This window comes from Alnus glutinosa, chromosome 4, assembly GCF_958979055.1.
Source record: "Alnus glutinosa chromosome 4, dhAlnGlut1.1, whole genome shotgun sequence".
Lineage (NCBI taxonomy): Eukaryota > Viridiplantae > Streptophyta > Magnoliopsida > Fagales > Betulaceae > Alnus > Alnus glutinosa.
The window spans coordinates 403433-418018 of NC_084889.1; positions in this window are offsets into that span (position 1 = coordinate 403433).

A 14586-nucleotide genomic window follows, 5' to 3' on the forward strand; every position below is an offset into this window, starting at 1 on the left:
TCAAACTCATTTCTCACGCTCTTAAAATTTTATTAATGATGGGGTTGTCCCGATTAAATTCTTTTTGACACAAGAAAATTGATCATTAAGTCGTATGGTCACGGTTTCTTCTTGTTGAGTCTCATGCTTGCCTTTTGCATCAGACAATAGTAATTCAAATTTTTTTCCCCGGAATGCTTTCAAACTCATTTCTCATGCTCTTAAAATATTTGAAATGCCGGGGTTGTCTCGATGAAATTCATTTTTACACAAGAAAATTGATCATAAATTCGTATGGTCACAGTTTCTTCCAGTTTGGACTCACGTTCGATTTTTGCATCGGACGATAGTAATTCGAATTTTTTTGTCCCGGAAAGCTTTCAAACTCATTTCTCACGCTATTAAAATATTAGAAATGCCGGGTTTGTCTCGATTAAAATCTTTTGACACAAGAAAATTGATTACAAAGTCGTATGATCACGGTTTCTTCCAGTTGGGACTCACGCTCGCTTTTTGCATCTGACAATAGTAATTCGAATTTTTGTTTCTCGGAAAGCTTTCACACTCATTTCTCACGCTATTAAAATATTAGAAATGCCAGGTTTGTCCCGATTAAATTCTTTTTGACAAAAGAAAATTGATCATAAAGTCATATGGTCATGGTTTCTTCCAGTTGGGACTAACACTCACTTTTTGAATCAGATGATAATAATTCGAATTTTTGTATCCCGCAAAGCTTTCATACTCATTTCTCACACTATTAAAATATTAGTAATGCCGGGGTTGTCCCGATTAAATTCTTTTTGACACAAGAAAAATGATCATTAAGTCGTATGGTCACGGTTTCTTCCAGTTGGGACTCACGCTTGCTTTTTGCATCGGACGATAGTAATTCAAATTTTTGTGTCCCGAAAACCTTTCAAACTCATTTCTAACGCTCTTAAAATATTTGAAATGCCGGGGTACTCCCGATTATATTCTTTTTGACACAAGAAAATTGATCATAAAGTCATATAGTCACGGTTTCTTCCAGTTGGGACGCGCGCTCGCTTTTTGCATCGGACGATAGTAATTTGAATTTTTGTGTCCCAGAAAGCTTTCACACTCATTTCTCACGCTATTAAAATATTAGAAATGCCGGGTTTTTCCCGATTAAATTCTTTTTGACAAATGGAAATTGATCATAAAGTCGTATGGTCACGGTTTCTTCCAGTTGGGACTCACGCTCGCTTTTTGCATCGGATGATAGTAATTCGAATTTTTGTGTCCCAGAAAGCTTTCACACTCATTTCTCACGCTATTAAAATATTATAAATGCAAGGTTTGACCCAATTAAAATTTTTTTTGACACAAGAAAATTGATCATAATGTCGTATGGTCACGGTTTCTTCTAGTTTGGACTCACGCTCGCCTTTTGCATCGGACGATAGTAATTCGAATTTTTGTGTCCCGGAAAGCTTTCATACTCATTTCTCACGCAATTAAAATATTAGAAATGCCGGGTTTGTCCCAATTAAATTCTTTTTTGCACAAGAAAATTTATCAAAAAGTCGTATGGTCACGGTTTCTTGCAGTTAGGACTCCCTTTTGCTTCGGATGATAGTAATTCGAATTTTTGTGTCCCGGAAAGTTTTCACACTCTTTTCTCACGCTATGAGAATATTAGAAATGCTGGGTTTGTCACAAGAAAATTGTTTTTGAAATGCTGGGTTTTTCCCGATTAAACTGTTTTTGACACAAGAAAATTGATCATAAATTCATATGGTCATGGTTTCTTCCAGTTGGGACTCACGCTCTATTTTTTCATTGGATGATAGTTGTTCGAATTTTTGTGTCCCGGAAAGCTTTCATACTCATTTCTCACGCTGTCAAAATATTAGAAATGCCGGGGGTATTCCCGATTAAATTGTTTTTGACACAAGAAAATTGATCATAAAGTCGTATGGTCACGGTTTATTCCAGTTAGGACTCACTCTCTCTTTTTGAATCGGACGATAGTAATTCAAATTTAAGTGTCTCGAAAAGCTTTCAAAATCATTTCACACGCTATTAAAATATTAGAAATGCCGGAGTTGTCCCGATTAAATTGTTTTTGACACTTGAAAATTGATCATAAAGTCGTATGGTCACGATTTCTTCTTGTTGGGACTCACGCCCGCTTTTTGCATCGGACGATAGTAATTCGAATTTTTGTGTCCCGGAAAGCTTTCATACTCATTTCTCACACTATTAAAATATTAGAATGATGGGGTTGTCCCGATTAAATTCTTTTTGACACAAGAAAATTGATCATTAAGTCGTATGGTCTTGGTTTGTTCCAGTTGGGACTCACGCTCGCTTTTTGCATCGAACAATAGTAATTCAAATTTTTTTTTCCCGAAAAGCTTTCAAACTCATTTCTCACACTCTTAAAATATTAGAAATGCCGAAGTTGTCCTGATTAAGTTGTTTTTGACACTTGAAAATTGATCATAAAGTTGTATGGTCATGGTTTCTTCCAGTTGGGACTCACTTTCGCTTTTTGCATCGGACGATAGTAATTCGAATTTAAGTGTCCCGGAAAGCTTTCAAACTCGTTTCTCACGCTCTTAAAATATTAGAAATGCCAGAGTTGTCCCGATTAAATTGGTTTTGACACTTGAAAATTGATCATTAAGTCGTATGGTCTTGGTTTCTTCCAGTTGGGACTCACGCTCGCTTTTTGCATCGGACAATAGTAATTCGAATTTTTTTTTCCCGGAAGGCTTTCAAACTCATTTCTCACGCTCTTAAAATATTAGAAATGCCGAAGTTGTCCCGATTAAGTTGTTTTTGACACTTGAAAATTGATCATAAAGTTGTATGGTCACGGTTTCTTCCAATTGGGACTCACTCTCGCTTTTTGCATTGGACGATAGTAATTCAAATTTAAGTGTCCCGGAAAGCTTTCAAACTCATTTCTCACGCTATTAAAATATTAGAAATGCCGGAGTTGTTCCGATTAAACTGTTTTGACACTTGAAAGTTGATCATAAAGTCGTATGGTCACGATTTCTTCATGTTGGGACTCACGCTCGCTTTTTGCATCGAACGATAGTAATTCGAATTTTTGTGTCCCGTAAAGCTTTCAAACTCATTTCTTACACTCTTAAAATTTTAGAAATGAAGGGGTTTTCCCGATTAAATTGTTTTTGACACAAGAAAATTGATCGTTAAGTCGTATAGTCACGGTTTCTTCCTGTTGGTACGCATGCTTGCTTTTTGCATCGAACGATATTAATTTGAATTTTTGTGTCCCGGAAAGCTTTCATACTCATTTCTCACGCTATTAAAATATTAGAAATACAGGGTTTGTCCCGATTAGATTCTTTTTGACCCAAGAAAATTCATCATAAAGTCGTATGGTCACGGATTTTTCCAGTTGGGACTCACGCTTGCTTTTTGCTTCGGACGATAGTAATTCAAATTTTTGTGTCCAGGAAAGCTTTCACACTCATTTCTCACGCTATTAAAATATTAGAAATGCCGGGTTTGTCCCAATTAAATTTTTTTGACACAAGAAAATTGATCGTAAAGTCGTATAGTCACGGTTTCTTCTAGTTGGGACTCACGCTCGCTTTTTGCATCGGACGATAGTAATTCGAATTTTGTGTCCCGCAAAGCTTTCATACTCATTTCTCACGCTATTAAAATATTAGAAATGCTGGGGTTGTCCCGATTAAATTGTTTTTTACTCAAGAAAATTGATCATAAAGTCGTATGGTCACAATTTCTCCAGTTGGGACTCATGCTCGCTTTTTGCCTCGGACGATAGTAATTTAAATTTTTGTGTCCCGGAAAGCTTTCAAACTCATTTTTCACACTCTTGAAATATTAGAAATGCCGGGGTTGTCCTGATTAAATTGTTTTTGACACAAGAAAATTGATCATAAAGTCGTATGGTCACTATTTCTTCCAGTTGGGACTCACGCTCGCTTTTTTGCATCGGACGATAGTAATTCAAATTTTTGTGTCCCGAAAAACTTTCATACTCATTTCTCATGCAATTAAAATATTAGAAACGCTGGGTTTGTCCCAATTAAATTCTTTTTTACACAAGAAAATTGATCATAAATTCATATGGTCATTTGTTTCTTCCAGTTGGGACTCACGCTCGCTTTTTGTATCGAACGATAGTAATTCGAATTTTTGTGTCCCGAAAAGCTTTCATACTCATTTCTCATGCTATTAAAATGTTAGAAATGCTGGGTTTGTCTCGATTAAATTCTTTTTGACACAAAAAAAAAAAAAAAAAAAAAAAAAATTGATCATAAATTCGTATAAATTCTTTTTGAAATGCCCCAATTAAATTCTTTTTGACACAAGCAAAGTGATCATAAAGTCATATGGTCACGGTTTCTTCCAGTTGGGACTCACGCTCACTTTTTACATCAGACGATAGATTTTGTCGGCGGGGACGTCCTCGTAAATTTTTGAAGCATTCTGCGACTGTTTGCTCCAAATCAGGCATTCCGAACTTTCCAAAAAATGCTACTCTTCTGAAGTGAACATTGGGGGTTGGTGGCTGGGAAACGAACTCTAAATGACAAGTTTTGCACGTCCAAAAGATTGCCTCGACTGTACCTACATGCTCGTCAAATTTCGTGCCGAACGGATGAGCGAAAAACCCTGATTTGGGGCAAACGGTCAGGATCAGACAACACTACCCAAAAAACATATGAGTTTTTGCAATTTCGAATTGGCCTAAAATTTTGCCACGGTGTATATATTGTCGGCAGGGGTTTCCCCATAAATTTTTGAAGTGTTCTGCGACCGTTTGCGATAAATTCCTCGCTCCAGAATTTCCGACAGATGCTGGCCTTCTAAAGTAAACATTGGGGGTCGGGGTCGGGGGTGGGGAAACGAACTCTTAAAGACAAGTTCCGCTCGTCCACATTATCGCCTCGACTGTAACTACAAACTCGTCAAATTTCGTGCCAAACGGACGATCGAAAAACGCTGATTTGGGGCAAACGATCAAGATCGAACCCCTTGCATAAAAATGGTAGCGTTTTTGCAGTTTCAGATTGGCATAAAATTTTGCCACGGTTTAGATATTGTCGGCATCCCCTTAAATTTTTGAAGCGTTCTGCGACCGTTTGCTCCAAATCTGATGTTCCGAACTTTCTGAGAAATGCTGGCGTTCTGAAGCGAACATTGGGGGTCAAGGGCCTGGAACAAACTCTAAGTGACAAGTTCTGCGCGTCCAAATGATCGTCTCGACTGTACCTAAATGCCCGTCAAATTTCATGCCAAACGGATGAGCACAAAACCCAGATTGGTGTAAAATTTTGCCACGGTGTAGATATTGTTGGCGGGGAAGTCCTTGTTAATTTTTGAAGCGTTATACGACCGTTTGTTCCTAATTTGGCGTTCCGGACTTTCTAAGAAATGCTGGCTTTCTAAAGTGAACATTGGGGGTCAAGGGCCTGGAACAAACTCTAAGTGACAAGTTCTGCGCGTCCAAATGATCGTCTCGACTGTACCTAAATGCCCGTCAAATTTAATGCCAAACGGATGAGCACAAAACCGTGATTTGGGGCAAACGATCAGGATCAGACAACACTACCCAAAAAACATATGAGTTTTTGCAGTTTCGAATTGGCCTAAAATTTTGCCACGGTGTATATATTGTCGGCAGGGGTTTCCCCATAAATTTTTGAAGTGTTCTGCGACCGTTTGCGATAAATTCCTCGCTCCAGAATTTCCGACAGATGCTGGCCTTCTAAAGTAAACATTGGGGGTCGGGGTCGGGGGTGGGGAAACGAACTCTTAAAGACAAGTTCCGCTCGTCCACATTATCGCCTCGACTGTAACTACAAACTCGTCAAATTTCGTGCCAAACGGACGATCGAAAAACGCTGATTTGGGGCAAACGATCAAGATCGAACCCCTTGCATAAAAATGGTAGCGTTTTTGCAGTTTCAGATTGGCATAAAATTTTGCCACGGTTTAGATATTGTCGGCATCCCCTTAAATTTTTGAAGCGTTCTGCGACCGTTTGCTCCAAATCTGATGTTCCGAACTTTCTGAGAAATGCTGGCGTTCTGAAGCGAACAATGGGGGTTGGGTGCGTGGAAACAAACTCTAAATGACCAGTTTCACGCGTCCACATGATCGCCTCGACTGCACCTATATGCCCATCAAATTTCATGCCAAATGGATGAGCGAAAAACCCAAATTTTGTGTAAACAGTCAGGATCGAACCCCACTGCCCAAAAAACAGTAGTGTTTTTTCAGTTTCGGATTGGCGTAAAATTTTGCCACGGTGTAGATATTGTCGGCAGGATGTCCCCGTAAATTTTAGAACCTTCTACGAACGTTTGCTCCAAATCTAGATTTCCGGACTTTTTAAAGCGAACATTAGGGTCGAGGGCAGGGAAACGAACTCTAAAAGACAAGTTCCGCTCGTCCACATTATCGCCTCGACTATAACTACATACTCATCAAATTTCGTGCCAAACGGATGATCAAAAAACCCCGATTTGGGGCAAACGATCAAGATCAAACCCCCTGCATAAAAAATGATAGCATTTTGCAGTATTGGATTGGTGTAAAATTTTGTCACAGTTTAGATATTGTCGGCTGGGACATCCCCTTAAATTTTTGAAGCGTTTGGCGACCGTTTCCTCCAAATCCGGCGTTCCGGACTTTCCAAGAAATGCTGGCGTTCTGAAGCGAACATTGGGGGTCAGAGGCCTGGAAACGAACTCTAAATAACAAGTTTCGCACGTCCACTTGATCAGCTCGACTGTACCTACATGCCCATCAAATTTCGTGCCAAACGGATGAGCGGAAAACCCATATTTGGGGCAAACGATCAAGATGGAACTCCACTGCCCAAAAAACAGTAGTGTTTTTGCAATTTTGGATTGGCGTAAAATTTTGCCACGGTGTAGATATTGTCGGCGGAGACGTCCTCGTAAATTTTAGAACCATTCTGCGAACGTTTGCTCCAAATCTAGATTTTCGGACTTTCCAAAAAATGCTAGCCTTCTGAAGCGAACATTGGGGGTCAAGGGCCGGGAAATGAACTCTAAATGACAAGTTCCGCTCGTCCACATGATCGCCTCGATTGTACCTACAAACGGATGAGCGGAAAACCTTGATTTCGGGCTGACGATCAGGATCGGGCCCCACTGCCCAAAAAACAATAGCGTTTTTGCAGTATCAGATTGGCGTAAAATTTTTCCCACTGTGTAGATATTGTCGGCGGGAACGTCCCTGTAAATTTTCAAAGCGTTATGTAACCGTTTGCTCCAAATCCGGCGTTCTAGACATTCCGACAAATGCTGGCCTTCTAAATCGAACATTGGGGGTCGGGGGCAGGGAAACGAAGTCTAAAAGACAAGTTCTGCTCAACCACATGATTGCCTCGATTGTACCTACATAGTCGTCAAATTTCGTGTCAAACATACAAGCGAAAAACCCTGATTTTGGGCAAACGGTCAAGATCGGACCCCCTGCATAAAAAATGGTAGAGTTTTTGCAGTTTCGGATAAGCATAAAATTTTGCCATGGTTTAGATATTGTCAGCGGGGACGTCCCCATAAATTTTTGAAGCGTTCTGCGACCATTTGCTCCAAATCCAGCGTCTCGAACTTTCCGACAAATGGTGGCCTTCTGAAGCGAACATTGGGGGTCGGGGGCCAGGAAACAAACTCTAAATGACAAGCTCCACCCATCCACATGATCACCTCGACCATACCTACATACCCTTCAAATTTCGGGCCAAACAGATGAGCGAAAAACCCTGATTTGGGCCTAACAGTCAGGATCAGGCCCCCATTGCCAAAAAACAGTAGCATTTTTGCAGCTCTGGATTTGGGTAAAATTTTGCCACGGTGTAGATATTGTCGGCGAGGACGTCCTCATAAATTTTCAAAGCATTCTGCAACTGTTGCTCCAAATCGGGCATTCCGAACTTTCCAAAAAATGCTGCTCTTCTGAAGCGAACATTGGGGGTCGGGGGCCGGGAAACAAACTCTAAATGACAAGTTCCGCGCATCCACATGATTACCTCAACTGTACCTACATGCTTGTCAAATTTCGTGCCAAACGATTGAGCGAAAAACCCTAATTTGGGGCAAACGGTCAGGATCGGACCCCACTGCCCAAAAAACAATAGTGTTTTTGCAATTTCGGATTGGCGTAAAATTTTGCCACAATGTAGATATTGTCGGCGGGGATGTCCCCATAAATTTTAGAAGCGTTCTGCTACCGTTTGCTCCAAATCCGGCGTTCCAGACTTTTCGAAAAATGATGTCCTTTTGAAGCGAACATTGGGGGTCAGGGGCCGAGAAACGAACTCTAAATGACAAGTTCCACACGTCCACATGATCACCTCGACTGTACCTACATGCCGTCAAATTTCGTGCCAAACGGATGTGCGGAAAACCCTGATTTTGGGCTAACGGTCTAGATCGGGCCCCACTACCCAAAAAACAGTAGCGTTTTTGCAGTTTGAGATTGGCGTAAAATTTTGCCATGGTGTATATATTGTCAACGGGGACGTCCCCGTAAATTTTTGAGGCGTTCTGCAACCGTTTGCTCCAAATCCGGCATTCCAAACTTTCTGAAAGTTGCTGGCCTTCTTAAGCTAACTGGCCTTCTAAAGCTAACAATGGGGGTCGGGTGCCAGGGGCCAAGAAACAAACTCTAAATGACAAGTTCTACATGTCGAAATGAATGCCTCGAATGTACCTACATTCCTGTCTAATTCTGTGCCAAACAGATGAGCGGAAAACCCTGATTTGGGGCAAACGCGCAAAATTTTTCATTTAGAGTTCGTTTCCCAGCCCCCGGCCCTCGACCCCCAATGTTCACTTCAAAAGGCTAGCATTTCTCAGAAAGTTTTAAATGCCGGATTTGGAGCAAACGTTCTGAGAAATGCTAGCCTTTTGAAGCGAACATTGGGGGTCGAGGGCCGGGGGCTGGGAAACAAACTCTAAATGAAAAATTTTGCGCGTTCACATGATCACCTCGACTGTACCTACATGCCTATCAAATTTCGTGCCAAACGGATGAGCAGAAAACCCTTATTTGGGGCAAATGGTCAAGATCGAACCCCACTACCCAAAAAACAGTAGTGTTTTTGCAGTTTCGGATTGGCATAAAATTTTACCGCGGTGTAGATATTGTCAACGGGGACATCCCTATAAATTTTTGAAGCGTTCTGTGATTGTTTGCTCCAAATCTGGTGTTCCGGACTTTCCGAAAAATGCTGGCCGTCTGAAGTGTACATTGGGGATTGGCGACCGAGAAATGAACTCTAAATGACAAGTTCTGGGAAAAAGTTGATCTCTTTTTGTTCTTGAAGTTCTTCTTCCACAGATTCCATTTGAGAATCAGAAGCCACATATGCGTTCTCTTCAGGGTCTTGAAGATATTTCGAAACACCAGAAGCTTCGAACTTTTCAATTGTCTTTCTTTCTTCAAATAATATGTTTTCTGCCTTCTTCCATATTTTTCAGGTTCTTGAAAATCCTTGATTTCTCTTTGTTCTATTGATTCTTGTTCTTCTTTCGGTCCTTGAATTTCCTCTTCAATTGATCCGCTTGAGTCTCGGAATTTACATTTATGTTCTTGAGTTTCTCATTTCTTGTTTCTTGATTTTTCTCACCAAAATGTTCTAACTGTTCATCTTCATACTCTTCTTCTTGTGCAACATTTTGCGAACTCACGACACAATTGTCCCCTTTGCTGAAGCACTCACGCAATTTCTCCATCGTCTGGTGCAATTTCTCCAGCTCCTGGCGTAATTCCTCATCAATTTGCCTCCGTATAATCTGTTGCTGCACTTTTGGTTTGCTTCCTCTTTTCCTTGCATTTCCTTCTCTTGTTGCATTTCCTTTCGAAAGTGGTACTTCAATTTTTCCACAAATGATTCCCGTCTCCCAATCATCCCAAAGCATTCAAAGTTTGTAAACCAAATGTCAGCTTCTTCGTCATATGATATCCAAAATTGGAATTCAATCCCAAACTAGAATCCGATAAATATTAAAGAACTGGTTTGCCATAAGAAGCCATGAATTCGGATTTTTACCTATAAAGGTTGGAAACTTCATTTTGATCAAGCTGACTTCTCTGTTTCGGACTAGATACATCTTGAAGAAAATTTGATACTCTTCTGCCATGGTAGGACCCTAGGGCTCTGATACCACTTGTAATGTAATTTCTTGTTTTTTAGGATATTTTCTATGATATAAATGGAAACGGATATGGAATTGGAATGGATATTGATGGATTTGTAGAATGAAAGAATGGAATGGATAAACTGTATATTGAAATTGACAAAAGATTGACTAATTCAAGCTTAGTCGAGCTCCAAGAAGAATGGGTGATTCGAGCTCAACCCAAAGGCTCCGATAACTACAATTCTGAGAAAATACTTAATACTTTTTCGATCCCTATCTCTACCCTCCCTTTGGGCTTTTATATCTCATATATCTTCTAACTAACTAACAATAAAACCCATTATTACAATTTGTTAGTATTTTGGCCTCATTCTGGACAAAATCACTTATGTGTAAAAGATGCTATAAACAGGGATTCCACTATTCAGATCACTCTCAGAAGACTCTGCACTACGAAGAAATCGGTTCCCTGTCAGCCGTCCGAACGATCGTGCCATCCCGTCCGAACGCCTATCTGTCCACTGTTCCATCTGTCCAGATGACGTGACATACCGTCCGGACACCAAATAGACCATGCATCATCTGTCCGGACGACGTGCATTTCTGTCCGGACCCTTCACTGTGTCGAGAAGTTTCTATCCAGCTTGCATCCGTCTAAATGTCTCAGCATCCCGTCCGGACGCCTCTCAGTACTCGACCAGCTTCAGATTCTTTCCAAGTTCAAATATGGGAAGACTGATTCAACCGTCCAGACGATGTGGTATCCCGTCCGGACGTGTGTCTTCTTAAGGCAAGAATTGCAATTCAAATGTCACCGTCTAGACGTCAGTTAGCCTTGGTCCGGACGCACGTTCAACAGATAAGGAAATTGCTGATTCGACTTCAACCGTCTGAACGTCAGTCAGCCTTGGTCTGGACGCACGCATAGCAGATATGGAAATTGCGTGTTGAAGAATTGTCGTCCGGACGTTCATCCCCCTTGGTCAAAAGGCGCGAAGCCTTATACGGAAGTTACTTACAACGGACGTGCGACTGTCCGGACGACTGTGTCTCACCGTCCGGACACGGCTCTTAAATAGGAAAGATTTTTAGTGAAATTTTTGAAAAATCCTGTCGCATAGTTGTCCGTCCGGACGGCGCCCACATATATCACTACAGTCGCCCATTCTACTCCTCAGCCTATAAATAGAGGCCCCTAGGCATTGAGAATTGTAAGAATTTGGTATTGAATTCCACAAGAGCTCAGAGAAGTTCAAGATCCCTCTGAAGCCGTTACAAGTGTGCTGCGCTACATCTGAAGTCTATCTTAGGGGTTGGCCCTAAGGTAAAGGATTCCATTGAAGACCTCTGCAGGTAGGAGACCTGGTTGGGAACTGTTCGTGTTAGGTTACACGTTAGAGAGCAAGGTACAACCACTACATCGGGTATATGTGAGTGTTACTATCTTGTATCTAGCTTTGTCTTCTGAATAGTGAAATTCCTGTGTTTGGCTGCCCTGAAGTAGTTTTTCTCTTGATTGAGTTTCTAGTTCGTCAACAAAAATCTGTGTGTTGTTTTTATTTTTGCATTGATATTTTTGTTGCACACTTTGCATACACTTGCCTTTTATTTAGAAGTCAATTTTCACAATTATATCCCTTACCTATTATATCCCTTACAGAAGCTAGATACTGGAAATATAGAAGAAGCTGAATCATCTCTACAACACAGTGGTTGTTTAAATTATGAGGATGATGCGCATGTTGTTTTCATTAAACATAGATGGCGTTGGAGATATCTTAAGGGTTGGGAAAGAGGCATGATGTTGAAGGTTTGGTGTACGGTTTCCAGAGGCAAGTGCTAGTTTCTAGGTTTGACGGGCTCGGTTGTTTTGAGGAGCAGGCAACTGTCGGATATCATAGCACAGCTTTAGGAATTGTTGAAGGGTGCAAATGAAGCTGAGGTGCCGCCTTACAAGTATGACACTACAGTTCTTGCAGCTCATATTCAACAACTGGCTCTAGAGATTAGAGAGTTTGTTGTGTCCAGTCCGATAACTATCTTCAGTGTGGATTCTGCACGAAATGGGAGTTATGCATCTTTCTTGGTGCCTGTTGCTGCACGTGGAACAATGAGATATTGCTACATGGGGTGGAAGGGTTAGTGGCTTCCTGATGTTGAATCAATTGGGTTTGATGTTGAATCAATCCATCAAATGCTATATGGGTTGGAAGTAGAGATCGTAGTGGGTTGGCTCATTTTTAGACATTTTAATCATGGGAAGCTAAATTTAGTAAGGGCTGAAAACTTGGTATAGGAAGCTACCCATCGACTCTTGTGTGGCTTAAGGTACCGGTGGTGGAAATTTAGACGCAAGTTGCTACACGCTCAAGCTCTGTCACTGAATCAAGTAACTGAAGTGTTCCTTGTTCCTCAGTTTAATGGTGCAGATCTGGATCAACCAAGATTTTCGAAAAAATGGAAGCAACAACAAGAAATTGAAGTTACCTGCCAACTATTCGAAGAACTTCCTCAACCAAGCAGAATGGGGTTGATCGTTCCCAAATATGTCGTGGTGCAGAAATTTCAAGATAAGGATGAGCTTTATCAAGATGAAGGACCCGTGACAGTTAACCAAAAGAATGAAGAATTGAAGTTGCAAGAAGGTATGACCATCACATCTTTGAAGAATTTCCAAGATTGTGTTTGGCCTTATCAAGATGAAGAGGTGGTGTTTGATGGATTGCTGGAACAAGAGTTGGAATTAAGGAGTGATATGGTTTGGGAATTTTCACATCAGAGGCTTGACTTAGCTGATTTTGATGCACGCATTCAACTAGCTTATCAGATGAATGGGCTGTTTTTGTGTTTCAATAGTCTTGTCTTCCCTTGTAAAGAGGCATCCTTCATCTAATTGCACACAAGTGTGGGCAAGGTGTTATAAAGAGGGGGGTATTGTAACTAGGCTTGGAAATTCGGGTTGACAGGTCAAGTTTGTGTCGACCCGACTGACTCGATTACACAATCGGGTCCAACACGAATCCTACCCAATTATTAATCGGGTTGAATTATAAAACCCGAACACGACCCGCTTGACAACCGTGTTACCCGTACACGACCCGGTAAACACAATTACACAACCCAAAATTTTCCACAATCTCTCCAAGAAGGCACTGAAACCAAAAGAGAAGCAACCGATCGGTAGCTCAACCGAAAAACAAGAGAATTGGAAAGAAAAAAAAACAAACAAACAAACAAACAAAATTCCCATTCGGCCATTATGAGTATGAGGAATAACCCAAGGAAATTTTTTATGCAAAACAGTAACAAAAATCCCTTCAAACCATTCGGTTCCCCAATCGAAAACAAGAAAAAACCCAAAAAATTTCTTCATCCATTCTCAACCCACAACAAAGGACCAACCACATTAAATCACAATTACAACTAACAACTCACAACAATTTGAACCCAAAATCAACAACTTCAAAGAACAAACAACCGAAAATCGCAAAGAACAACCCACAACAATTTGAACCCAAAATCAACAAACTGTGAACCGAATTACTGAAGTCACCGAACTGTGAGCTATGAAAGGCCTGAAGGGCTGACTGGCTGAAGCACAAACCGTGACTGTGAGGCGCCGTGGCTGTGTGACTCTGTGAGGCGTCGTCGCCGTCATGGGCTCGTGGGCGTGGCTGCGTGAACGGCGGGTGACCGACTGATTTAGAGTCTCGGAGAGTCGGACTGAACAAGTGAAAGAAAGATAGTGAAAAATGAAAGTGTACGGCTAGGGTTCATCTTCTTTCTTGAAGTTTCCATTATTCTTCTTCTTTTTTTTTTTTTTTAACCGGGTTATAATCGTGTTGGCAGGTCAACCTCAGGTTGACCCACCAAACACGATTATAATCGGGTCAACCCGATTATGACTCGAACTCGATCTTTTTTTTTCGTGTCGTGTTCGTATCAGGTTCACGAGTCATATCAAAAATTGTCAGGCCTAATTATAACAGGTGGATTCTTACAAGACAAGTGGGTCATCTCCTATACACATGCCAGCACCATCTCCTATATACGTGGCAGCTATTGGTGGTGTGGAGAGGTGTTGCTTAGAAGCTGGGCAGTACTGGGTGATTTCAAACGGTGCTCAGACAATGTCGTTTTAGTGGCTCTTTATTATTTGCGTTTTATGCTTGTTTTATGGAAAAAAAAAAAATTAAGAGCTTTACAAAAATAAAAACATCCGACTAGTTTGCATGGTCTTCAAATTAAATGCCAAACTGACTGAAATTTAAGCCAAACTGATCTTCATCAGAGAATTAAGTTAATTAACTCATTATTGTAGCCCATTAGTTCAATGGAACTACCATTTACCAAATACAAATAATAATAGTAATAAATTAAGAAAAAAAATTAATTAACACACAACAGCCGTTTGGATCATTTTTTTGATGAATAAGTCCTTTAATTTTTCCGG